General features: G+C 47.5%; 1 long non-coding RNA gene across 1 annotated transcript in view; it reads left to right on the top strand.

Moving 5' to 3' along the window:
• The window catches only part of LOC144379190 (uncharacterized), a 62,896-nt gene extending 37,312 nt beyond the window's left edge, over positions 1-25,584 (top strand). Inside the window, exons 2-4 of the long non-coding RNA XR_013441575.1 lie at positions 15,762-16,200; positions 24,473-24,645; positions 25,414-25,584. This is a non-coding gene — a long non-coding RNA (uncharacterized LOC144379190). The remainder of the gene's footprint in view (positions 1-15,761; positions 16,201-24,472; positions 24,646-25,413) is intronic.
• Positions 25,585-27,558: the final 1,974 nt, after the last annotated feature.

Raw genomic sequence — 27,558 nt, 5'->3', positions numbered from 1 at the left:
AGGTAGCTTATGTAATATGCATGGTATGGTGTAGGACAGGACCTCAAAAGGCCAAAACCAGCCTGGAAATCACCATGATGGGTTCTCAGAACTGTTGGGATCTTTTCTTGAGTCTAACCATTTGGAATTTTATTTCAGGGATTCCACTGTATTGAAATTAGCTAGGAGAGCACACCAGTTATGCTTCTGGGAGGGTGGAGAAGTTCTCTCTTTCTGCACGGGGAATCTGGGAGGGTTTCCGTTCTCTTCGGTGGCTCTCCCACCTCATTTGTCACTCGTTCATATCAGAGCTGGGCCAAGGCAGGCCTCTGCACCTGCTTTTCCCTTTGGCTTTGTCCAATGTCCTGATGAAATACACACGGTCTACAGCTGTTCAAATGATGTCGCTTTTCCCTACTCGTTTCCACTACCAGAGGCTTTACCTCAACAGGTAAATAAGATACAATGCCCCTTGGTGTTAAGATTGACTAAGTGGGCAGTGGACAGCATGAGATGTAATTGCCTGGAGTACCAACAGGAAGCTCGTTTCTTGCTGTGGCCAAGAGATTCAGCAGTCGCTGCATGCGAGTCACTTAAAGCCTTTTTTCTGTCTCTTCCTGCCCTTCCCTTTCTAAAATTCATTTTCTAGATCAATATTATGTCTCCAGCATCAAATAATTGATACAAATGCCTCTTCTCATTTAGAGGCCATTTGCAAAAAGGAAAATCGTTTCTCTGATGAAAATTAGGCTTTAAAATTTTTGCAAGGGAATTAACTGTAGAAACGGTGCTATTAGAAAGCGTCCATTGTAAATCATGCACGTACAGCACTTACAGCTTCTTAAAGTCATGCTTTACGACTCAGAGCGATTTCTGACCATTGCAGATGTGGCTTATTTGCATTGTGTCACTATGTAGTCTAGATCATTGCAGGGAGTTTCGCTAAAGAAGGCTCACGACCAGGTGTATGGACCGAGACGGAACCAAGTGTGACACCGAGAAGTTCATGTTGCCGAAGAATGCCATTGGTTTCCTACTCGTCAGCACAAAGCTCCTCCATAGAAGTTTGGAACCGACTTTAAAACGGACACAGCAAGGCTCCGTCTCTGCTCTTCCCACCGCTTCAACTATGCACCTGACACCCTCTCCTCCCCAGCTCGGTGCCTCAGTTTCCTTGCCTGCACCTGCGTCCTGTGCCCGTTGGAAGGTTGAGTGAAATAACACACACAATGTGTTGCAAAGGATGCCGGCATGCAGCAAGCACACGACGCATGTTAGACATTATGATCCCTGCTATCATTCCGCTAGTAGCCCAGATGTGGCCTGGTCCTCCTCTTCCGAGGCAGGGCTCAGCAGAACGGTGATTATGTCAGACGAGGCTTCCCACACCCAGAACTGCAGGATGTAATGCTTGGGGACATGTCCAACCAATTGTGGACTGACATTCATGCTTCTCGGAGACTGGAGGCCCTAAGGCCTGCTCTACGCAAAGTCCACCCAGGCTGACTTGGATGCCTTCCCATGGTATATGGAGAGATGGCAGAAATTACACATGTTTTGATCATTTTACATAAAACCTACCAAATTTTATGACCTGAACCTTACACGTCAACCTGATTCGTATACACGCGGTCAGCTCCGTGTTACAAGGATCACAGTGCTGTGTTTGACAGTGACATCTGTCAGACTTTCCATGGCCGCGGTTGATTTGGTTGACGGAGCTGACTATGTGGGATCCTGGTCTTCCTGCTACTTCCTGCCGTGTCTCTTCCCAAAGTCCATGAGTTCTTGAACTAACGCTGCTTCCGGTGGCGGAGGAAGGCCCCCGGGCCTCAGCTACGACCTCTGATCACACGCTCACAGCCTGTATGCCAAATACAGGATTGCCTTACAATCATCAAAACCGTTTGAGTATCCCTTACTTGAAAGGCCCTTGGGAAGAGTAAATACACAGGATTTGTAATGGGACTTGGTTATGGTTGCAGAAAAGGTGAGAATTACTATAAAACCAGAAGCCAGAGCTCATTTCTGTGAGAATGTGCAGCCACCTCTCCCCAACCACATTTTTACCAAAGTTGTTAATAAGTCAATCAATGGACACGTGTTAGTTTCATTTACAGTAGGATGATGCCGGGGCCTTTCTTGTGCAGCGAGGACCCACAGGGTATAAAATAAGATGTATGAAGTTCTCCCAGATTCTACACAGGGTGCTAGAGGTTGTGGTTGGACCCCCGACGCCACCCCCACACACCCTCATGCTCCCCAAGCTGTATGAGCAGGGCAGTGGGGAGAGGAGGCAAGATGGTGGCTGGCCTTCTAGGATGCAGACTCCTTTCCTCCCTCCCACGTTGGTGGGTGGTATTTCTGTCCTTGAAGTCAAGAGCAAGTCTCCGAGGGAATCACCACGGCCACAGGAGGGTCTGCAGAAGGAGGAACCTGGCAGTATGTCCCTGTCCAGATGCTTGCTGAGCTCCATACGTCCCTGGGCCTAGCCTGGTGCTACCATCAATGTAGATTTGGGAGGTTCTGAGGAGAACTTGAGACAGGTTCTGACATTTGAAGATGTGCTTGATCACAGAGACTGTTGCCTGTTTTGTGCGTAGAGATTTCTAAAGTGCCGAGACCAGAGCATTATGTGCCTTGAGAAAGATTTCCAGATTTTCCGGCTTTCCGGGCCACTAGTGCGCATGGATGAGAAGGGGCTAGCATTCTGTGGTTCCACATAAAGCACCATGGAAATCACTGGAGGCACAGGACTCCAGAACCTGTGATTGGGGGTGCCGAGAAGAAGCGTGGCTTCCCTTACTCGGGAAGGAGCTGAACGCCGTCCCCAGGAGAGCACATGAACCGTGCACGGGGAGAGCGGCCTGTTGGCAGAGGGTGCGGGTAGCTAACTGATGACCTCCTCACCTGCCACACTTGTCCAAGCACTGTGCCCAGCCACTCTGGCCCCCAGGCCGTCCTTGCCAGCTTAACTCTTGCTTCCGCATCCACCTGTGGTCCCCTAACTTCATTCGGGCGTCCTGGCATGCTGCCTCCCCAAACATGCCTTCCTTGGCCACTTCCTCTCCATGCCCGTGCTGTGCTTTACTCTTCTACGTCATCGGCTGACATTACACTGTATGCTCCTCTATTCACTGGGTATCTCCCCTACTTTGAACACTGGGCACATAAGGTCCAACAGGAGAGGGCTTTGTTTTGGCCTATTTCCAGGGCCTAGAAGAAACGCAGCATGTTGCAGGTGCTCAGTGAACATCTCCTAGATAAATGAATGAATGAATGAATGAATGAATGAATGCATTTGCTGGACTGATCCTCCCACCATGGTCAGGTAGATGGTGAACCGTCCTCAGTGCTAGTTTTCTTCCTTTTGCCCCGCCAGAACCTTCTTGGGCCGGACCCATGTCTCAGGCTTAGTGGTTCGAGCTGGGTTTGACCAGGAGAAGCACGGGCAGGAAACTTGGAGAGAGAGAGCCGTGGGTATTTATTTCCCTAGCCTCCTCCCTGCTGGCTTGTGCATAGCAGTGGCTGTATCCCTCCCCTGAGGCCACCTTGCCTGCTGGGTATGCCCTCTCTCATAGCTGGAGCTCCCTTCTCGTCCCCCTCAGACCCAGGGAAGGCTTCTGGCCACAGCTACTTCCCGATTTTCACTCACCTGTCTGTTATCTTTACCTGCCCCACACTCTGTAAATGGTCTCTCCATGAATCTCATTGACGGCCCTCACATGAGCCATCTCTACCCTGCTGGAGCCGGACTGAGGCACCAGCCTCCTCCCTAACCCTCCTTCATCCTGAGCTAGTGCCAGGAACCTCACCACCCCGATGCCACTCAGGGACCAGCAGCATCAGCACTCGCTGGGGATTTGCTAGAAATGCAGAGTCTCTGGCCTTCCATTCCAGTGGAGTCAGAATCTGTCCTTTAAGAATATCCGAGTGATGTCCACGTGAGCCTGTGGAGCACCAGTTGGAGGGGAAGGAGGCGCCGTGTGAAGATGGGACCATGCCCCACCCGACACTCCATTGCATGTTTGTGAACTAGCAAGGCAGAGTCCTCAAACACCAGCACCACACTGCTTCTTCCCTTTGCTTCCCATGGACAGAGACTGTGGGGAACTCATCCGTTCTGGATTCAAGCTGCCTGGGTTCCAGTCTTGCCTCCCCCCTCACTAGTGTGCAACTCAGGGAGACTTCCTTCCCCGCTCTGTTTCCTTGGGGATGGTGATGGTGCTTTCTAACAGGATTGAGATGATTAAATCACAGGAGACATAAGAAGCAAGGGAACAAGCCAGGTGGATATACGTGGGAAGAAAAACCCAAGCAAGGAAGAATAGTGAGGGCACCAGGGCCACCCACAGTGTCACTACATGGATGCGAAGGAATATTGGTGGTAGTGGTGGTAGTGTCATTTTGAGAAGGAGTAGAGGTGACAGATTTAGGTAATACACAAGCTGGAAAATCCACTTGTGTGTAGGAGCTCACAAATATAAGACAATTGCCTACAATGATAATCACAACATTTGTATTTACTGGAGAGTCTATAAGGCCCTTTCAAAGACATAATACACATACTTCAGAGTATAAGAAGCAGGGCCCCTAGAAGATGGTTCCAGGCAGTACTCGGTCAGATGGAGACCTTCCAGAATAAAGTTGACCGTAAATGAATCCCTGCTTCCAAATGTAATTCTGCAGATGCACTTTGATTTCACAGCCATTGATCAATAATTCATTTGGCTTGTGACTGCTGATGACATGATTTAATATGTCCAGCTAAATTACGTTCCCATAGGAACACTCATGCATACCAAAGGAAAAAATGACAATTACACAGTGCTGGCCCCTCCCTGAAGCAAGCCCGTGTGCATGCTTAGACTTGCTGTTTGAAGGGAAAGGACCTTGTGATCAAACCCACAGAGGCCCTGAAGCAGAAAGATCTCCATGAGTCCAGGAGTAGTGAGACCTTCCATGAATGTCACCTTAAGCAGGGCAGCTGGTATTGTTGCTCAATATTCACCACACAGCACCGAGATCAGAGTAGGAAAGCCCAAGGTGGTGTGCTCTCAGGAAAGTGAAAATTGCTCGGGAGAAATCCCAAGGACTCACTCAGGCTTCCCAGAAACACCTTTGTCACCGTGACCACTGGTGGGTGTCTCTGCCCACTTCCCTGCAGCCCTCTCCTGGTCTCCGCTGGTTGCGTGCGGGGTCTGCTAGCTGAGCTGGCAGAAGTAGTGGGGTGCACGTCTACGGGTACCAGGATGGAGGAAAAATACTCCAAGGCTTGGTTTCTAACAAAGAAGGGAATCTGGGATCCAGATTTTGCATGAAACGAAGTTCAACATTAAAAAGACCCTCCTTTGTTTTCACTGTGGTTTTGAAGTCAAACCTAATACCTTTTTCTTCACGTTGGGATCTCCTTTCCTTTCTGTGGCCACTGCCCTTGAATATCACAGTGATCACAGCATAAAATAGGAGCTCTGAGCCCTGGGCTTGGCATCAGACTGCTGGGCTTCAGACTGTCACTCCATTGCTCATGGGTTGTGTGAACCCCTCTCTGCTTCAGTTTCCACGTTATGAAATAGGCTTAAGAACATCCTCTTGGCCTTGTGGTTGTCATGAGGATTAAATGAACCCTAATACAATTACATTATTAGTGCTGTGCTTGATAAATACTGAATATTAATAACGTGTATTCTTTATTGGTATTATTATTATTATTACCAGTGGTTTCCTAACTGGCCACTGTTTACACTGCAGCCAGAGTAAAACTCTGGAAGATCTACTCCAATTAAAAAGTAATCTTAGTGGCTTCCCAATTCCTATAAAATGAAGATCAGGATTTTTAGAATAATACAGAAAACATCCATGACCCAGCCCTGCTTATCTTTACACCTCTAACTCTGCTAGCCTATTCCCAGGTTTCTAAAAGTCCTGCATTTGTGAACCTGCATATTCATGCCATCCCTTCCTTCTACCCATGTATCCACCCACCCATCCATTCATCCACCTACCCACCCACCCATCCATCCATCCACCCATCCATCCATCCACTCACCCATCCACCCACCCATCCATCCATCCACCCACCCATCTATCCACCCACCCACCCATTCATCCACCCATCCATCCATCCACTCACCCATCCATCCACCTATCCATCCATCCACCCACCCACCCTATATCCATCCACTCACCCACCCACCCATCCATCCACCCATCCACCCATCCATCCATCCATCCATCCACCCACCCATCCATCTATCCGCCCATCCATCAATCCATCCATTGACTCACCCATCCATCGACTCACCCATCCACCCACCCATCCATCCACCCATCCGTCCACCCACCCACCCATCCACCTGCCTATCCATCCTCTCAACAAATGTTTATTGAATACTTATTCTGTGCCATGTGCTGTGCTAGGCATTGAGGATGCTGTGATGAACAAGTAAAGAAAAAGACAACAAAAAATATTTGGGTTAATGACAACTGTTGCCAAGAAGTGCAACTAGGTTATATGGGTAGAAGGCGTTTCTTTAGGCAAGCTAGTCAGGAAGCCTCCTGTGGGTAAAGGGCATCTGAGTGAAGACTCAGGAGGTTGCTCTGGAAGGATCTGGAATGAGAATATTCTGGATGGGGGAAGCCACATGTTGCAACAAATGGCCCCCAAATCTCAATGGCTTAATAAAGTAAGTGTGTTTCTTGTTCACTGTAGAAGCCGGTATGGGTGGGCAGGGGCGGTGCTCCACCAGCCGCACTGAGCATGTGAGCCCACAGCCTCCTCGGGTCTCAGGGTCCTGTGCACTTACTGTCAGGTGGGAACAGAGTGATAGTGTGGAGGATGGCAGGGCAGGTTTCAGGGGCTGGAGGGGCAAACAGTAGGCTTTACCCATTCTATGAGCCCACACTATGGAGGGAAGAACTCAGACTGCCTAAGTAACAGAAAGAAGGTGCCCTTGGCTGGAGTTCAGTGTGCAAGGGCATGAATAGGAGGGCACAGGAGCAAAAGGCAGGCGGGGACAGTTCCTGTAGCTATTTTAAGGAACTTGGATTTCATTCTAATATCAAATGGAAGGCTTGATAAAGAGTTTTATGGCAGGAAGCGCCGTGAACAAATATATAGCTTAAAGAGCCCCTGGGGATGTGGAGACAGAATGGCAGAGTATATCACTGCTATAAAAATTGCCACCAATTTAGTGGCTTAAGCCAGCACATGTTATTCAGTGACAGTCTGGATGTCAGAGGGTAAATTCAAGGTGTCAGCAGGGCTCTGTTCCTCCTGGAGGATCTTCGGGCGAGAATCTGTTTCCTTGCCTCTCCAGCTTCTAGAGGCCACTGCGTTTGGCGGCTCGCAGCCCATCCCCTCCTTCTTCACAAGTTGTCCCTCCAGCCTCGTGCCCCTGGCTGTCATTCTACTGCCCTCCTCTTACACAAACCGTTGTGATTACCAGAAGATCCTAGAAGATCCCAGATCATCTCCCCATCTCAAAATCCATAACGTAATCAGAGCTGCAAAGTCCCTTTTGTCGTGGAAGATAACATAGAGGTTCCAGGGATTAGGACGTGGACATCTTTGGGGGCCATTATTCAGCCACCACCAGGAACAAGGATGATGACAAGATGACAAGTCAAAAGGTCCTAAACTAACATAGCTGTGAGCTGCAAAGAGAAGTGTCTGCATTTGACAGCTGTTTGGGGGCAGGATCCACAGGTGATGGTCATTGGCAGGTCCCCAGAGATAATGAAGGAAGAACAACAGAGACACGTAGGTTTCTTGCTTGGATGTTATTGATGAAATAATGACCAGAATCATTCAAAGAGCCTATTCAGTAACCAGTGATGAGTAAAAATTCTAAAATTGTCTGTAATTTATAAGGTTTATGACAAGGAAGAACTTGTAATTATAAACTGGTTATCACTGGATATTACACACTGATTTTGTCTGAATCATTAATTAGCAAATGAATCAACAGCTGCTGATATCTCATAAACAGCCTATTCTAATTTGTTTTTTAAAAAGTACCATGCAGTAGAGGGGAAGACCTATAGAAGTGAAGATTGCAAAATACTCCTTAGAATTATTTTTATGTTTCAGGCTATCTTGTAAAAAAGTTATTTGTGAGCTATCAACTTCTGCTCAAAAAGCTAAGGCAAAGGCTGGGCTACAGTAAATTAAACACCTTAATTGATGTGGAATCAAGTTGTGTATCTTCTAATGTCTCAAAGACTTTGGGTATCTTCATTACTCTTCAAAGACTATGAGACTTCGCTTTGACTTCCATTTTCCCCTTACCCTTCTTCAGCTCTGTTCTGGTTATCTACTGATGCTTTGTGAACTGCCCCACAATGTAGTGGCTAAAGACAATAACCATTTCATTATGGTTTATGACTTTGTGTGACAAGATTTCAGTCAGGGCTCAGCTGCTGGCTTCTGCTTTCCTTGGTGTAGACTAGGATCACTTGGTGGCATCCATCTGGTGGCTGTTCTGGTCTGGACCATCCTCAAATGTCTTCTCTCACACACTTGGAGCCTCGGCAGGGTGGACTGCATGGCTGGGCTCAGTGGGAGTCCCCTCCATGTCCTCCATGTGGTCTTTTCAGGAGCCCCCTCCATGTCCTTACTCCACGTGGTCTTTCCAGCAAGGTAGTTCAGACTTGTTACACAGTGGTGCAGGACTCCAAGAAACCAACACAGAAGCTTCCAGTTCTCTCAACGGCAAGTCTTGGAACTGAAGTAGGATTGTCAGGTTTGGCAAATAAAACTAGAGGACACCCAATTCTGTTTGAATTTCAGATAAATGACAATAATTCTTAATTTAAGTATGTCTCAAATATTTCATGCACCATGCTTTTACAGAAACAATTGTTACGGGCAGATCCCTACCTGAGGTCACGGCGAGCCATGAAGGGTTTGTACCCTGGATCGAGGACCCATGGGAGGTTGCCTGCGGGTTGGGAGGAGGATCCATCTCAGCCCACTTTGGTTCTCACCACACCTTCTGGCCTCATGTCGCTAGCACCTCTAATTTAGTGAGAATCAGGAGCCTGCGTGGCTCAGCAAGTTTCTCTTTTCATCCCCTGCAGTCGGGATGCTGAAGACAACCAAAAACCCCCCAATTATTACATATCTGAAATCCAAGTTGAACTGGACATCCGGTATTTTTTGTGACAACCATAGCCCGGAATCCCTTCCGTTACTGTCTATTTGTCAATGCTGTCAAGGCCAGCCCAGACCCAAGGGGGAGGGCAGGTAGGATCCACTTTTGCACCAGGAAAGGGTCAGTAAGTGTGTGGCCTTCTTCGATTTGCTACCAAACACTGGAGTCCTCCTGGGCTTTGCTCACTGTTTGGGACGTAGGAACGGCCAGCGCCGATGCTCCCGTGCCCGTCCTAAATGGGCCGAGGTGATTGGTGACACCATTTGCTGCAAATCCCCACAACTTTAGAACAGCAGGAAGCATGGCCCACAGAGGAACGATCGGATAGACCTGCGTGGGAACCCTGTGCTGCCCGAGGCAGGGGTCGAATCTCTCTGAGCCTTGGTTTCCCCCAATGTTGTATGGTTATCACCATAGTCACCGTGAGTTGCAGTAAGGATGAAAGGAGGTACCGAGTGGGTATAAGACAAAGCACCACAACACAAAACATGTTGTCCATCAGTAGGCACTACGCCTACTATTCTCTTTATTTTAGCAAGTAGAAGAGCTATGAAATGGGAAGACGAACTTTAACGACCATGAAATTTGTGAGCCGGGCAAACAGCGCCTTGCTCTTGGGATTTCACTTCCGAGAAGTTCTGGTTCCTTTGATGCTGAAAATGCTTAGTCTTTGAACGAGTTAAACACAAAAGTGAAAGCCACCCTTACAGCAACCCTTCCTTACTCACCGAGGAAGCCCCTCAGAATAATATTGTAAATAACTGGTATTTTAAAATCAGTCTCAGAGGACATGATTATCTTGAACACCAATCCAAGCCTCTCAGTACATCCTAAAATGCTATAAATATCGACATATTTATCTTTTTAACTTTTAGGTGATTTTATTCTGTCCATCACACTGCTGCCATTTAACTGAAAACAGTGAAGGCCATTTCTGTGTGAATTTCCACGCAGTGGCTTTGGCCATGATTGCAAAGCTCAGGTACCCACACTGGACCTGACTCTCCTTCTCCTATAGTCACTGCTGGAGTCTGGCATGGGGGGAATGTTCTTCAGATCCCCGGTAGAGACGTGCAGAAGGACAGCCAGATTTATTTGGAGTCTAAACGTGGATCAAATTAGATATAGGCCAAGTATTCCACAAAATGCCTGGGAAAGATAAAGGCATGTTTTAGGGCCTTGTCCCTGCCAATAAATTCACTTGGATGAAAGGCCCTATGTAATAAAAATGTCGCATTGAAGAAATTAAATGATCTTGTCATTTGTAACAAGGATTAATAGAATTTTAAAACAGAATGAGCTAAAATGAAGCTCGGTGAGTCACGATGGCCTTTCACATTTGCAATATTCCTAAGATAATTATTAATTAACACACCAGAAACGATTTTAATGTAACATTATGGTACAGATTTAAACACCCAAATGGAAAATCTTCTTATTAAGGTTTCTCATCTTTTCTTAAAATTAAAATGCTAAACTAATTAAAACCAAAGGTACTTTAAAAACAGTTTGCTTCCAAACAGATTTTCAATATATGCCAAGGCAAGTATGCGCCTGGAACTATTTTTCTGGGGGGGGGGGGGGAATAGAAATCAGAAATTTATTAAAAATGAAATTTCTAATGCTTGTCCTCACAGCCTCCCCTCTATCTCCATGTAACCTGTAAGCAATAAAGCCACATAAGGCATAATTTGGCACCTGGTTGTGTATTTCTTAAGAGCATTAGTCAAAACTTTCTAAAATGTCAATCCCAATTCATTACTACTTTGCTTAAGATATTCCCTTGATCTTACATTGTCCCCAGTATACGTGTGGGTTTCCTTGCTGTGACCTGGAAAGCCCTACATGATCTGGCCCCTATTTTTTTGGGGGGGGGCATGCCAAGCTTGTTCTTATCCCCCACGTTTTTGTAGTTTCAATTTCTTCTAGAATGTTCTTTCCGCAAATCATCACATTGCCTATTCTTTCTCACCATTCTGGTTCTAACAGTCTATCCCGTATGATTATAGTCTAACCCATTACCCTGTGTTATTCTCTTTAGGACATTTATCACTGTCTGAAGTATCTTGATGTTCATTTCTTTATTAGCTGTCTCTTTCAAACAGAACGTAAGCTCCACGAGGACCAGGTCCTTCTCTGCTTTGTTCAGATCTGGATCCTTGGAACCTATACCAAAGGTGCTTACACCATCCATAACCGAAAACACATGACCGCTAAGCCACTGGCTGGGAAAATCACACTGGTTTTTAAAGAAGTTGCTTGTGTCTCATCCTGAGACCTTCAAGAAATTTAGATAAAAGCATGTGGGCAGGAAGTGGGAAACATACACAGTAATACACCCGACTCTCTGAATCAAAGAGAAAGGAATCAAGAAACAACATGGCATTAAAATAAGAAGGCTGAGAATGCCAAGGGGTCTGAGGGATCCACGTGAAGAAATGGAGGTTGATGTTTTTTCATGTTTTTTCTATGAGTCTCTCTTTTTCTAAAGGCCCAATTTACTTTCCTTCTAGGTTTAGAAGTGTTCGAGAAACGCATATCAAATGTTTATTTGGGAATCCCAATGCTCTCTTTCTTCCTATTCCTCTTGGCTAATGTTGACTCACATATACCCACAGTTGTCAATTAATGGCTTATTTACAACACTACACGACTGTTCTATTTTGCCTTGTGTCCTCTCTGGCCTTACACCCAGCAGTCACCACATCTTCTCTGTCCCCTCTGCTCTAGTTCCCTTTCTGACCTGGCAGCACCTGCTACCCAGAAATTTATCTGACAGTGTGTAGATGGGTCATAGAGCTCTCCGGAAACTTGCTGGTGTTTTGAAGTGACAGTCTTCAGTAAAGCTTCCATCTTAGAGGTTCTGATCAAATGATATATATTTTTTTAACTTTTAGGTTTGTGTGAGTGCCTTTTTTCCTTCTCTGTCTAAATTACTCTTTCACAATATCCTAAAGTCCTGCCTCTGTTGCTATTTATCAGGACGGTCTATGCCAGCAAGCAGCAGATCTGGTCACCAACGTATTAATAATGGGCATGGCATACGGAAAGGCTCACTACACGGTACCTGCCAACAGGGACTATAAATAAAAGAGCTAAAGGAGAAAGAAAACTTTATCATAGACCCTATGATCTTCTCATTGGTCTGCAAGATTAGTGGTGATTATTCTAGTTTTCCTTTAGTGTGGTTATCATGTAATTTAGAAAAAAATACATTTAAATCAAAGACAAGCAATGTATCTATATGTGTACATATTATGTATGTGATACATACACTGAATATGCTCTTCAACAAGCATGCATTGAATGTCTCCATGTGCCAGGACACAAAAATGAGTAAGCAGTGATCCCAGCCCCAGATGAGGCTTCACCTCTGGTCAAGAATGCCCCATTTATCTGGAATGTAAAATATAGTTTCTGATTTCAAAACACCAAGTGACCACCCTCTGTTCACACTTTATAAAACTGTTGTCAAGAAGGAAAACCACCAGGGACGCCTGGGTGGCTCATGCGGTGAAGGGTCTGCCTTCGGCTCAGGTCATGATCCTGGAGTCCCGGGATCGAGTCCTGCATTGGGCTCCCTGCTCGGCGGGAAGTCTGCTTCTCCCTCTGACCCTCCCCCACTCTTGCTCTCTTTCTCTCTCATTCTCTCTCTCTCTCAAATAAATAAATAAAATCTTAAAAAAAAAAAGAAGGAAAACCACCAAAGCAATAGTTGATTAAAATAGCACGATGAATCAGGGCAGGGGGCCACCAAGGCACCAGTGAGCTTGGGTAAAGAAATGGTCTATTTTCAGAAATTAGTAGGAAGCAGGGGAAGGGGCATAGATTTTGGGATTATGAAGGACCATGTTGAAATCCCTGTCCAACCTCTGCTAGTGGTTTAACCTCAGGTAAGCTGAGCTCACCAACTCTTGCAGCTTCAGTGAGCCGGAGGGGAGCCCTCACCCTGGTTTCCTTGCCAGGAGACTCAGGCACAATGCGGGGCCTGTAGGACAGCTAGAGCGCAGAAGTGACTGTCGCCTTTCCTGGGGGTACTGGTTTGTTTCCATGCGCGCACCGACACTTTCACCTTCGAAGCAGTCTCGGCGCTTGTTCCAGTCTCCCTCCTGTGCCCCGCAAGTGCTGTTCACCTGCAACTTGGTGAGCATTTTACCTCTCAGCAGCGTGGTTTAGGGGCGCCTGGGTGGCTCAGTCTGTAAAGAGTCTGCCTTTGGCTTACGTTGTGATCTCAGGGTCCTGGGATCAAGTCCCATGCCAGGCTCTCGGCTCAGCGGGGAGTCTGCTTCTTCCTCTCCCTCTGTGTGTGCTCTCTCTCTGTCAAATAAACAAAAAATAAAATCTAAAAAAAAAAGCATGGTTCAATGTTGAAACTTTAATTCTAAATTCCTAGCGACTCAATGTCTACACAGTTTGAATATCTACTGTGGTAAATACTGACAACCCTCATAAACAAAAATCCTCTGGAATCCCAAAGTTTAAGAGTGTAAAGAGATCTCGAGACCAAAATGTTTGAGACCTGTTGATCTAATTGATGGGGCTAAAGCTTAGCTGGGTACGTGGCGTGGGATTCTTTCCTCTCGTCCACTTATTGAATTACTTAGCGAACCTAACTGGGCATCTTCTTTGTGCAAATTATTTGACTATATTTTGGGGACAGAGCAACAGAGAATCCAGTGTTTCCACCTCCAGGAAGCTGACCGCCGGGTGACGGCTGGGCTCGCCTTCTGCCCGGTGTCTGTTAGGATTGGTTGCTAACCTCACCACTCCACTTTGCAGGGCGGTTTTCGGCTTGCAGAGCTGATGGACAAGCACTCTGTCTTTTGCGTGGCAGTTGAGATGGCCACATGGATGACCCACATGACAGTAACTGCTATTTCTGCTTTTCTGCTTGTGGGGCAACCCGAGTGCTCTGGGGCTACTTTGTGGTGGCCTTAGGTTAGCAGTCCCTTGCACCCAACACCCCAGGACGTGCAGCCCTGTGATGTTGACCACTGATCACGGTCCCGACAGATAACCATCTCCAGCGTCCCTTCGCCTGCAACTAAAATTGTAGACAGATCTCTGAACAGTTTGGGTTCTGTGGTCTTAGGTTGGTAACTGTTTTTCTACACCCTGCTCTTCTTTGAAACTGTTCCCGTGTTTGGCCCTCACAAGAATGGCCTCCTTAGACTTGTTTTCTCCTCCTTTTACCACTTGGGGTTGAAGGGGCCGTGCGTGCCGTCAAGCTGCTCTTTTTACTCTTTCATTCTTCTGTTGAACGCATGATCCGGTTATCTTGCCTTTAAAGTGGTGGCAAAGGGGGATCAGAACAAAAAAGGATTTTCAATCGTTTGAGGAGGAAATTCGGGACTGAATGATACTTCCCGCTGTGTGGCCCATGGGAAATTTCACCCTCTGTTGATTTACGCTGGATTTTCCGAAGAACTTTCAGGGCTTTAATATGCACCCCACTATTTGACGAGTGATATCATTTTACCCAAAATAGTCACATGGGAGGACTGAGTACAGAAACAGGCATGTTCTTTGGACTAGTTTTTACCTTTCTTACTATTACACTCTTCTTTCTCAGGGAGGAAGGAGTCTTATCTGATAAATATATTACTGTATTATAGTATTGTACACCCCCTCCCATTCTCAACAAAATAATAATAATAATCTGCCATTAAGGGATTCTGTGGTCTGCACTTACACCTTAGAAACATTTAGTTTCATTTGACTCTGAAACCACTATCAAAAGTATAGCAAAACCATATAGTGCACCCCTCTACGCCAGTCTTGCTTAAAGCACTTTATCGATGTTAATTCATTTCATTCTCATCCCAGTGCTGGGAGGTAGAGTTTCTTCTCCCTCATTTTACAGATGGGGGAACTGAGGCACGAGAGGTTGAATGACTTGCCCAGGCCACAGAGCTAATGTGCTGGTAGAGCAAGATTCCTTTCCAGCCATGATTGTAAGCATGTAGCGCTTTGAAGGATCCCAGGATCACCTAGGGGGTGGGTCACTGAACACTTAGCAGATCACAGCTCTCCTAGTTGATCCTGGTTCACCTACTGCATCACTGAACTCCTAAAGGATGGTGGAGCGCCTGCATAGTACCTCACAGGAAGAGTCTGGAGACAGAGGGTTAAGTGTTTACTGGGCATCCAGAGTTTGTAAGTAGGTTGTTTGCTTATCTTCAGGGTCCTTCCCCCTCACATGTACTAGGCTCTTCCCCTCCTCATTGGAGACTAAGATTGCTGGACTGATGAGGGGTCCTTCATGGTGGAGACCAGAGGAGGAGATGTCTCCAGGGAAAGCATGCTGGGCTCCCAGTTTCCGCTGCATGGTGTCCTCCAAATAGAGAGAATTCAGGCTCCAATGGTCACTGATTCTGTAAGAACACTGGCCCCAGACAGCTCAGCCTGGACCTCAGGTGCCAGATGCCAGGCAGGCTGCCGGAGACCTGCTCTGACAGCGAGGCAGGGGCCGGTCCCACCAGGCTCAGTTTTAGGGGCAGAAGGTAGGATTTTCCTTTCCTTCATCACATGGCCTGTGTCACCACTGGGGAATCGCATGGCACTTTTTATTCTGTAAAATGCTATATACTTGAAGGTCACAATAAATGCCTTTGCTGTGTCCACCAGAGAGCCATGGGCATGGAGCAGACTTCTTTGCGGAGACCCTGGTGAAGCAGGATGGCCGCACAGCGGGGTCCCCCGGTCGGCACAGATGTTCCCGTGGCCTGAAGCTCCACGGTTTGGAGCTCGCTCTGCTCTGGATGCATCATTTATGGACTACCTGATTCCAGGGCGCGTGACGGCCTGCGCGTCTCCAGCCAAGAGCCTCAGCTTGCGGGCCCACTCTCACTCTCCCCTCTGCTGACGTGGGCACAGCCACGCTGGCTTCTGGGGGCTCAGGGACCCGGGTGCAGTACAGAATGGCAATACCTGGGTGCTCTCCTGCTGCGTGTGGTGTCAGGCACTCTACCTCGTGATTTCTACCTCGTGCTGACAACAGCCCCCTGACGAATGCATACAGAGCGAGCCTCCCTGCCACAGACAAGGACACCGAGGCCAAGAGAGGGTGAGTAACTTAGATATGGGCACAGAGCTGGAAGTTAAGGGGCGGAGTGGGCGTTCTCAGACGCCCGGAGTTGGCGGTGGCACTGGCCGCCCCCCGGAGAGGGTCTCTGTCTGCGTCCTTTGCTGGGTGCTGCCCGGGCCTGGGGGGGCGGGAGACGAGAGCAAGGACCAGTACACCCTGGACTTCCCTCAGCAGCCTGCAGCTCTGTCTGGTGCACCTGGATGAGCGCAGAGAACTGGCATGCAGGGGTTTTCAGAATCAAAGTCAAACTGGAACGTGCGCAGGAGCTCCTTGATCCAGCTGGCAACTCTTAAGATTTCTCTGAGCCGCGTGTCTGAGCCCCCCGGGAACTCCGCACTCCAGGGCCCCATGGGAGAGCATGTGGGATCCTTGGCCCAGCCTGTGTGAGGCGGAGAGGGGCCTGCCAGTGCCCCCCATTGTTGCATCGCCCTTGTGGGGTCCCCAGGCCCCCTGGTAGGTGCTCAGGAAACACTCCCTGGATGAGCAAGTTAATGAGAAGGGGAGCTGGCTGCCCCTGGCTTCTCTCCCAGCCCCAGCCCCAGTGCAAGCCCTCCACGGCATGGGGGTGGCCAGGGAGGGGGTGCTGGCCGGGAGGGCGACCTGGAGGAGGCTGCCACTGGCCCTCAGGCACACTCCGCTGCTTCCGGCTCCCTGTTACTTCACTCATCCGCCTCTGTGCCTGGGTTCAGTCCAAGCATCCATCTTCAGCAAAGGCTCCCTTGAGGAAACAAGGCAGAGGGAAGGCAGAGGGGCTGCTGGGACTGGCGATGCGGGAATCAGTCCCTGAGAGAGAACGGATGATGATGTCTGGTTCGTCTTCAACACGCAGGTGTTTGATTCCCTTTGGCCTTGGAGGGGGTGACCATAGAGTAGCCTTCATCGTTTAGTGAGTGCTCTCTCCAAGAAAACAGGGGGGCAACACTCAATTTCAGGAGCCTGGTGGACCCCCTGAATCCGGCTGGCTTTAGAAACTTGGCATCAGAGAGAAGACAAGGGGTTCTCATTGTAGGTCAGGCCCAATGGCCAGCAGTGAAAGTATCCAAGGCTGTCCATTTGTTGTCCTTTAAACATTTGCATTGTTTCATGAAATTATAGTCTTTAACGTGAAAACGCCCCTTAACTTAACTCAAGAATCCTCGTGCTTTCCATCAACTCTTTTTATCCCTTTGACTGAACTTCAGTTCACTTGGAAAACAATTCTGTACCCCTCACACATAAGGTCATGAAAGGTCATTCGAAGGTCCCTTTGCTGGGAGGGGGTGACTCCATGAGGCAAGGAACGAGCTCAGCAGCTCGCTTCCCTCAGGGTCACAGGAGAGTGCACCTCTTTACTGAATTTCTTCAAGTCCTTCCAGAAACCTGCCCGGGATCCCTGCTGAAACGGTCGTGGGACACAGCATCACCTCCCCCGCTGCCCTCAGAGGGGTTCACGGGCGCTACGGAGGGCGACTTACCCGGGGCGGCACGGCCAGGCCCGTGTGCGGACCCGGGAATTCCCAGAACCCCCCACCAAGCTGTGTCCACGTCCTGCGTTCGGTGTTTTTACCCTAATGAGGTTGTCAGCCTTTCAGCAACAGGAAGCAGTCACATAGCAGAGCCGTTGACCCCAGCCCCGGTCTGGGCTCTGGGCATGGATGGAATTGGAGCCACTGAGCTGGGGGGCTGGGGGGCGCCGGGTGGGAGCAGGGCTGTGACCTTGGCAGGGACGTTGGCCTGGCAGAAGCTGTCCCCCCAGCCTGCCTTCTTGGACCGAGCTTCTCTGTGGCCAGCTGTGGCCCCATGACCCTGGCCGGCACCGGGGGCGGGGCAGGGTGGTGGGAACGGCTGGTCTGTGTTAACACACCTGTGTTTTCCTCCCAGCTGTTTGCCTCACAACAGGGATGCTGTGCTCTTAGCCACTGGGAAATGTTTCACACCACCCACCAGTACCCACTGCATGTAACATTTGTTGGCTCGCACCATCGGGGTTGAACTGCTTTATTTTATTTATTTTTATTTAAAAAGGGACACCAGAATCCATTATGTCTGGGAGTAAGCCAACCTGGCCCAGTGTTGAGTGCAGAAATATTCCATCTCCCTTCTGTGCCCAGAATTATTTTTGTTTTCTTCGATACACAACCTAGATACGGCTACAGCAAGGAAATCGGTTGATTTTTGAAACCAAAACTCCTTTCCTGTTTATCAGTTTCGAAAAAAAAAAAATTCCACCATTGTCAATCACGATGCCAGTGTATCTCTGTGGTTGGTGCTTGATTCATCTTCTCTCTCATCTGCTCTGTGCTCCCAATATTGCACCCAAGGAAGGAGCCGTTGTATCTTCAAGCCAAGATTAGTGAATTAATGTCATTCTTAGGATGGATACTTAATCCCTGACACAGCAGGGGCCTGATGATGGAAGGCACGTGGGCTCTGGCCCCAGCCCACTCGGGCTCTTAGGGGTTAAGCGACCACAGGCAAGCATCTTGCCACCCGACCCAAGCCCCTGGGGCATCCGGGTGAAGTGAGCAGCCTGCCGACAGGTGGGAGGGCACTGTCCCTGCTGGTGGCCCTAGCTCTGGGGTGTCTTGTCCCACTACAGTTTAAGCTCCATGAGGGTAGAGGCTCGTCCTGCCTGCTCTGTCCTTTGCCGTAGCTCCAGAGTTTGGTGCCCGACGCAGAGCAGACACTCCACAAATATTGGTTGAATAAATGAATGAATGAGTGAATGGATGAACACCAGGGTATGTTTTGGAAAACAGGCTTCTCGAAGTGCATTCTTTTCATTAGTAAGGTGAGTTGAATACCTTGGGACAGATAGGGAGGAAAAGAAATATCCAAGGTGGAGGAGAATCTGGTGGCTACCCAACTTCTCCTGCCTGCTCCAACGTTTTTCCTGCCCCCATGGGTAAATGAAGCCGCCGCAGAGGGCGGGAGGTACTAGAAGGAGGTTGAGTAAAAGAACACATCCCTGAAAATCCGCAGGCGCTCAGGACAAGAGTTCTAATGAGGGTCCATGTATTAGAGATCTTAATGTTTAAGATTATGCATTTAACTTACGAACTGTTGCGGGGACTATCTCCTTACCTTCCTCCTTACCTTGACCTGGATGACCACTGCAAATTTGGAATTCCCAGTTCCTGAGGCTTAGTCCAGCTCAGGGCAGCAGAGGGAGAGATGGCTTCCAGCCCCTGGCGCCCAGAGCCCTTCTCCCTCCTCGTGCAGCCCCTCTCGCAGTGCATCCTGGACCTCACTCCGCCTGCCGGGGGCCTCCCCCACCGAGTGTGCATGCTCCAACTCCTCTGGCACCATCTGCTCTCGGGCCTGGGTCTCCAGGGCCCACCTGGCTTTCCTGGGCACACAGAAGAGTCCGGCAAGCCGCCTTCTCTGACATCAGCTACTCATGACTTTCACAGCAGCCCTGGTCAGACCAGCCTGAGTCCTTGCCCCATTTCACAGAGGAGGAGACTGAGGCTCCAGAGGCTGGCGGGGACTGGTTAGGACTGTTTTTGCACAGAAGAGGTTCAAGGCCTCAGCCAGAAGTGTGCGGCTAAGTGAATGCAGGGACAGCTACAGACCCAGTCCCCCCTTCTCTGCACCAATGCTCAGAAGAAGGGCCTTCCCCAACCAGGGTCAGGATGGTTCCAGTTCAGCTGGTGGGGCTCGCCTGGGCTCTGCGTTTTTCTCAGTCTTGAGAATGTGAACAACCTGCACCGCTCTGATGGTCTACCTCCCTAGCACTGGGGGCACAGGTGGCTCTGGGCAACTGGGACTGAACCCCCCTCCAGACATGCCTCCAAGACTGAGGCATGACACAGCCTCCCTGCCTGCCATGACTTCTCAGAGGGAACCAAGGGCCCTGAATCAGACACAATTTCCCCTGCCTTTTGAGTTTTCTAGGCCTCACTTGTCTCCTGGACCCCCAGGAGGCTTCTGCCCTCCCTGGCCCGCTCATCCCCAGCAGGATGAGGGCAGGGGCTGCATCGGGCTTGGAGGCTCAGACCACTGCCTCTCCTAGTCCAGGCTTTGAGGCTACCCAGAGAGGTGACCCCTGGAAACGGTAGGTGTTCCCTGCTTGTGGGGCGATTGTGAGCAGGTGCAGGAGAAGGGAGGGACCTGGCAACAACTCCCCAGCTTTGCTCCCAGATGTCCCATGGCACGGGGACCCTTCGTGTCTCTCGGTGGCTAGGAGAGACTGCAGCTTGGTTGCACACCACCCGTGTTTGCTGTCTACCCTTCCCTCTCATATTTTTCCTCCCCTCACTCTTCCTGCTCTGGACTGTACCTCCCAGTAGACCAGAGGATCCAAGTCTGGCCTCGGTTTCTCCTTAATAGAGAACTTGAACTAAGTCAAGCCTCAAGGTAGCTTGTTTGGTGCCTGGGTTTTCTCGGTCTGCAGATGCCTTCCTCTTCGGACTGTTCCTCCTGGGCGTCCATTCCAGCTCTTGTGTCCCCTTGTAAAATTTCTTCTACTCCAGCTTCCCTGGAGAAAACAAAACAAAACAAAACAAAAATGAGTCACAGAGTGACAGATTCTCAGATGGAAATCCTGACTCACTAGCTTCGCGGGAGGGGTCACCGTATCACGGGACTTAGGAAAGTGGTCTCTGTACTCAGATGGTGTGTGCTTGTCTCACAGCACTTCCTGTGTGACCTCGGGAAGGTTCCTCAACCTCTCTGGACCTTAGCATCATCTTCTGCGAGATGAAGATAAGGACAACATTTATGCCACAGGATTGTTGCACAGATTAAATGAAATAAGGTCAAAGCCAGGCCCATAATAAGGACTCAATAAATGTTAGTTAACATTTTGAGTTACCCTCTTTGTCAAATCTACGCTCGTTGACTTGGCAGCTCTAAAAATATCTGATAATGGTTCCCATTTGTTGAGTGTCTTCCACACACCCAGAACTTTGCCCAAACCTTTTCATTTAACTGTTTGGCATTTTGTAGCGAGGAACCCGAGGCTCCAGATCAAGCAGAGGGCCAGGTGTGCTCAGGTCTGTCTGATGCCACAGCCCGTATTCTCTCCTCCATGGGACATTGAGGAACGTTTCCAATCTTCCCTAATGCCCAGGGACACCTGCCCTTTATTTTCTCCACAAAGCTTCCAGGCTGGCCATTGAGGGGCAAGGAGGAAAGGACAGACGTTAAGCCACAGAGAATGGGCTCCCCCAGGAGGGGAAGGCACGGGGGCTGGAAGCAGCAAAGAAGCAAGCTTATGGCAGGTGTTACCATGTACAGCAGGCCTTTCCTAATGAGCAAAACAAGAAGAGAAAACTGACAAACAGATTTGGCTTCGTTTGAAGGTGTGAGGAGAACCACCCAGCTCTGAGAGACATTTCCAACGAGCGCAAGACCCGGGTGGGTGGGGGGGGGGTGGCTCTCACCATGCAGGAAGTAGTGTGGTAACTACCCAATGGAGGGCAGTGGAGGCCCTCTGTGGTGGGCTTGTCTCTGGTGCCTCTCTTGAGGACACAGACACGTCTCCCTCTGAGAGCTCATGTCCTTTGTGGTCGGACCGTCCCTTGCAAGTGTGAGCGGCCGTGAGAAAGGCAGCCTGGACAGAGTCCGACTGACCTCTGCTGACAGGTGTGACTCGTGTGGTCAAACCCCGCCATTCACCTGTGCTGAGAGAAACCCTGTCCTGTCATTAAGCAGGGAAACACCACTGGTATTCGTTTTTCTTCTTGAGTTGATGTGAAAAGTGGCTTCTTCCACCACCTCAAATGTGTGGTCATGTTGAGTGAGATGCAAGGACAGCATGAAGTTGTGGCCATCATGGTTGGCTCCTTTGGGAGAGCGTTGGTTGGGTCCTTCCACTGCTTGGAGGGGGCAGCCACCAAAGGGGCATCAGGGCCTTCCAGACCGTTGTTGGGGTTATGACGCTCTTTCATCTTTAGAGCCCTTTGCAGTCACTAACTAGATGCCCGCCCCAATCGTCGTTAGGCTGAGCTTGGCTGGTGGTCTTCCAATGTAGCATGGCACCCATCCCACCTCTTCCTCAGCCGCAAGGAAACTGCTTTCACTGGCAGCCATCAGAACATCTTGGGCGTGACTTATTTATTTATTTATTTTAGCCAGGGTTGCCTGTCTTACTCACCCTTTCAGTAGCTGTCTGAGATTTAGCCTCCTATCCAAGAGATACCTTCTAGGCAGCTGTGGGTGGGGCTCTAAGGACCAAGAGATGAGATGACAAAGCCCTGAGTGATTTTCAGGTATAACAAAGGGCCTTCTGATTTGTTTTTTAGAGGAAACGTGGAAGGTCTTTATCAGCATAGGTGACACTATAAAAAGAGAGTAAAGTGCAGATAAAATTCCCAGTTGTGATTTACCAACTTCCCTTTGGTATTTGTGGATTTTAGAAATAAGATCAGCTGGTTCATCTCCAGAAATCTCCTTGTGATTGCTGATCTTCTGTTATTAAGAAGCGTGTTTTTTTTTTTTTTTTCATTAAAAAAATGTGTCAATGCTTTGACACAAAAGAGAAATGTTTAGAAGACAGATCTGGATTTGAATTTTGGTTCAGATATTTAGTGACTTGGGACCCCGGGAAAGCAAATTTCTGAGCTTCCCTTTCCTCGTCTGTAACCGGGGAATGGTAATGAATATCTCCAAGGGCTGTCACGATCAGAAGTAAGGTGCCTGGGAAAGAGCAGAGAGAGTAGTTTCAGTGAGTGTACCTTTACTGAGAGCCTGGCTTGGCAGGCCAGCAGAGTGAAAGCAAAGTCACCGGATAGTGAAAGTACCAAGGCTGCTTCATCGACTCTAGCTGCTTCTGGGTTTTTACCGTGGAGTGAAGAGTGAAGAGTGAAAGAACAAATCCGGGCAGCATCTGTCACTGATGAATCAAATCACCGATGGAAGAAACAAGATAAAAGCCTTGCTGGGCTCTGCACTGACCGCTGGGTCTTGGTTCAAAGAGAAGGAGCACCTGATAATTTCTAAGGAGACTGTGTCTCTGAAGCAAGGACAGCATGCCTGAGAGGATTTGATCACTTAGGGACTCTGGAAATGCTTTCTGGGTGGGTAAATACATCTCTACTTCCTGCATCTTCCAACCCAGATGCAAGATACCTGCTTGTTTGTTCTTATTAAGCTGATTGTGCTGACCTTCTGAAACTTTTCCTCAAGGAAGGGCACAAGGCTGTGAGTAGAAAGGTAGGGATGTCATTCTTGGCTCTTCCCAAATGCATCCCTTCAGGCCCTGGATTTATGTTCCCTCACAAGTGGGTGAGGGTTTAGAATGGGTGGTGCCTCGGGGTGTTCTGCTCTAGGAGTCTGGGGCTCATGCTAAATGGGAAGCGGCCATCTGGGCCATGTTCTTCTCATGCTGGAGCACAGGAGCTCAAAAGGACAGAACGACCGTGCATGCACAACTTAAAGCTGTTGCTCCTATTGTCCTTGCTCACATCCCATTGGCAGAACAAGCACCTGGCCAATCCTATAGTCAGTGGGACAAGAAAGTATGCTCTCTTCCAAGGGGGACATGACTGAGTCCCCATTCAATGGATGTACGCATGATCGACTTTGCACACACCAACTGCAGGCTGTGGTGGAGTGACTATTTGCTGAGCCATAATTCAATTTATCATTGCCAATCTGAAGGCAAAGAATTAAACAAATTCTCAAGCTCTCCGTCAGCTTTGTGTTTCCCCAGTTCTTATACAAAACATTCCAGGGAGCTTAGCTCTTCATTGGTGGAAACTGTCTAGTCATGCCCTGATCAGAATTCAAGGCCAAGCAGGGACCATTATTTGAGCTGTAGATTTAGCTGTTTGGTATTCACACATCCCTAATGATCTTGGAAAGTATAATGTTTTCTAACAGCTGTAAAGACAAGAGATTCTAACATGACCATGACCAACTATACATAATATCCATGAAATTACATTGAATAATGTAATGATGTGTTATGCTGTCTTTAACACTTTATGATTACCTAATTTGAAAGGTTAATGAAATTGACAAATACATGAACACTATGGGTATCATCAATACCACTTAATGACAAATCTCTTGTTTTCATTTATGGAATCAACTAAAATGGGAAGACTCCATCATTACAACTTCATTTTTTTGGTCATAAATTAAAGAGTCAGCACAATATATTTTGCTTTAATTTGGAGTTTAGGTTTCTAGAGTATTTTATACTGTAGGTCTATGTATAAATAATATTTAATACAATAAGATCATAATTATTTAAAATGACAATGTCATAGTTTTTCTGAAAAGGGTTACACTTGTTAAGGGTGAGTATTTTTTCGTTGGACAGATCAAAGGCAATGTCAGGACCAAGGACAACTACCATGGGACCATCATCCTCCACAGCAAGCTGTGTTACCGCGGAGGGATCTTCCCATCTGGGCTAAAGGATATATAGCTTTTCAACTTAAAACTGGGAAAAATGATGTAAGAAGACTATTTTGTTTCTCTCCAGATCCCTGGGTAAGCTTTCAGTTTACCTGATTGGTTTTAAAGCCATTGAATCTGTATCAATAGGCTAAGCAACGTCAATAAAACTCAAACAAATAGAAGGGGGCTCTGTTTATTTTCGTTTGCAATATAACAGCCCTACAAGAGTAGTTATCATCTATGTTAATGTTTTCATATAAAGAAAAATTTTTTCTTGAGTGTCCAGGTTCCCTCTACATCAATAATACTAATACTAATAGTACACCGTCAGTAAGAGTAATGACAATGGGGATGACTTTACATTTTACAAAGCACCTTAAATATGTAATTGGTTTGACCTTTTTAGAAATCCAGTGAAGTTATTGAGGAAACCTTGTAACTTCATTTTGTGAATGATGAAATGAGGTCTGGAGAGGTTAAATGACTTGCCCAAAGTGTAATGGTCAAGACATGGCAGGTTATGACTTGCTAATTCTGTGCTTTTTCTACCATGCCTCACAATGTTTCCATCTGCGGGCTTCCAGAAGCCACGGCTTTCTGCTAGCCATTTGTAGTTACATATTATTTTAGTTTAAGATGATTATTTTTTCCGATTACCAAAGTAACAAGTGGCCACTGTAGAAAATTTGAAAATATAGAGGAGTATAAGGAAAAAATAGTAACCACCCTACTTCTGGACTCCAGCCCTGCAGAAATAACACATATTAACTCTTTTCTGTGTGTGTGTGTTTGTGTGTGTGTGTGTGTGTGTGTGTGTGTGTGTGTGTGTGTGTGTATGAACTCCATCCTTCTTTGTCCTAGGTTCTTTCAGACAGTTGGATATGACCAATGAGGATTCTGGAGAATACCAGGTCACAAACCTAACCCAATCCTGAGCCTCATGGAACCACAGAATCTGGAGATGGAAGAGACAAAATGTAGGAATTGCTTTTGCCACATCCCGGGAAAATGGTCCTTCCAACTTCTGTTTGACAGAACTAAATCAATTAAATCCAATACAGCAACAGAATACTATGATATCCTGATCTTGTGTTGAACTAATTAATATCTTTGCATTATTTGCTGGGTTTTGGATGTCAGACTGGGAAATTGATAGGACTTTTATTATAAAGGGAAAAAAAATAAATGCATAGAGAAGTTGCTTTCTCCTAGTGGAGCTCCAAAAGGAGTTTCCCAGGCTGCTTAATTTTTGGAGATTGAGACCCCAAATGTTGCAACACACGCATTCAAAAGCCCAAAAGGTGCAGTAGCTTCTGACATATTCATGATGTTTCCTGTTACCAGAATCTGTGCCTGGCAGTAACAACATACATACATGCACTCTACTCTGCACAGAACATTTTTTTCAGCCTTGCTTGTTCGTTGATGCAAGCCAGCCAGTAACCCCATGGGGTGTGTTTGCATGTGTGTGTGTGCGTATGCACGTGTGCATTGCCTACTGCCCCCCAGCCCACCCTAGCTGTTCCTGTCAGCCCACGGGGGCTGTCTCCCCAACCCAGATTTGGTGTTGTACCTTGCCCTTTCCCTTCTGAAATCACATCAGGTATGATTCTATCTCGAAGACTAAGGATCGGACTTGAAAAGGAGCCAGCTCTCATAGTGTCATTCCTGACAGATTTCTTAATTAATCTGCTCAGATTGTCAATAATGTAATTCACTGTTGATTTAGAAACTAGTTATATGAGCACTGCTAGTGCCATTGTGGGAAAACATCTGAATAATTCAGCTAATAGATGGGAAACTCACCCAGATTGCTGGGGCACAGGGAGGGAACAGCTAATTCGAATGAGATGAGCTCAAGCAGGGTGATTCCAGCAAATTCCAGGGAGCAGGGAGAGGTTGTCATATTACTGGGGGCAGCAGCTGCCTGGTTTAATTATTGTCATTTTGGTTTTTGGAAAAAAGAACGTGGGTCTGACACTCTTGTGGGCAGAGGCCATTAACACTCTTGAAAAATACTGTGGAATTTCAGTCTAAAGCGTGTGATCTAGTTGATTACTAACTCTCAGCTATACTCAGCATGTTAGTGGGTCTTGTTGTTATTTTTTTTAAAGATTTTATTTATTTATTTGACAGAGAGAGAGACAGCGAGAGAGGGAACACAAGCAGGGGGAGTGGGAAAAGGAGAAGCAGACCTCCCGTCGAGCAGGGAGCCCGATGTGGGGCTCGATCCCAGGACGCTGAGATCATGACCTGAGCCGAAGGCAGACACTTAATGACTGAGCCACCCAGGTGCCCCAGTGGGTCTTATTCTTGCTATAATATTATTTTCATATGATTCTTATTTGAAATATGTGAGTGTAGTAACATGCATCACCAAAGGAATATAAAAATGACTTCTTTTTTGTTTTTTTTTCCTGGGAGGTTCATAGTCATTCGGGTATTTCCCAGAATTGACTAGATGTTTCTTGGGATTATGGTGATCACTCTTTATACACAAAAACTTGGGGCTGGGTTGAAAATGAAGTTTATAGACTGGTGACTCTAATTATGTGAAAAGTCTTACATAAACATAAAAACTCAATCACTTTTAGTTATACACTTAACATTTTGTTTTTATGGAAAATAATAAAATTATATGAAGTTGAGCTGTTATACTAAATTTTTTTGCTATGGTGGTTAGAGTTTTAACAACCCTTAAGCGCAGATGAGTTAGTGCTTAAATGCAAATGTTCATCAGAATCATGGTGCTTTTGATAGGAAATGTTAATTCAATTCCATTTATCGGCAGCGTCTCACACTTTTCTTCGGTTCTCTGTCTCTCCCTTTCTCTCCCCCCCCAGCATCCTCACATGCACGAGAGCTCATGTGCACGCACACCACTCTACACACACACACACACACACACACACACATGCACACTGTCACCTCACTCCCAGTTTTCTTTCATGAGTTCTGCAGGAAAGGGGAAAGAGAAAACACTATCCAACGCGGATACCTTGACAC

Source organism: Halichoerus grypus, chromosome 10 (assembly GCF_964656455.1).
Source record: "Halichoerus grypus chromosome 10, mHalGry1.hap1.1, whole genome shotgun sequence".
NCBI lineage: Eukaryota > Metazoa > Chordata > Mammalia > Carnivora > Phocidae > Halichoerus > Halichoerus grypus.
Note: the sequence above shows the minus strand (reverse complement) of the source record. Positions and strands in the feature narration are given on the sequence as shown.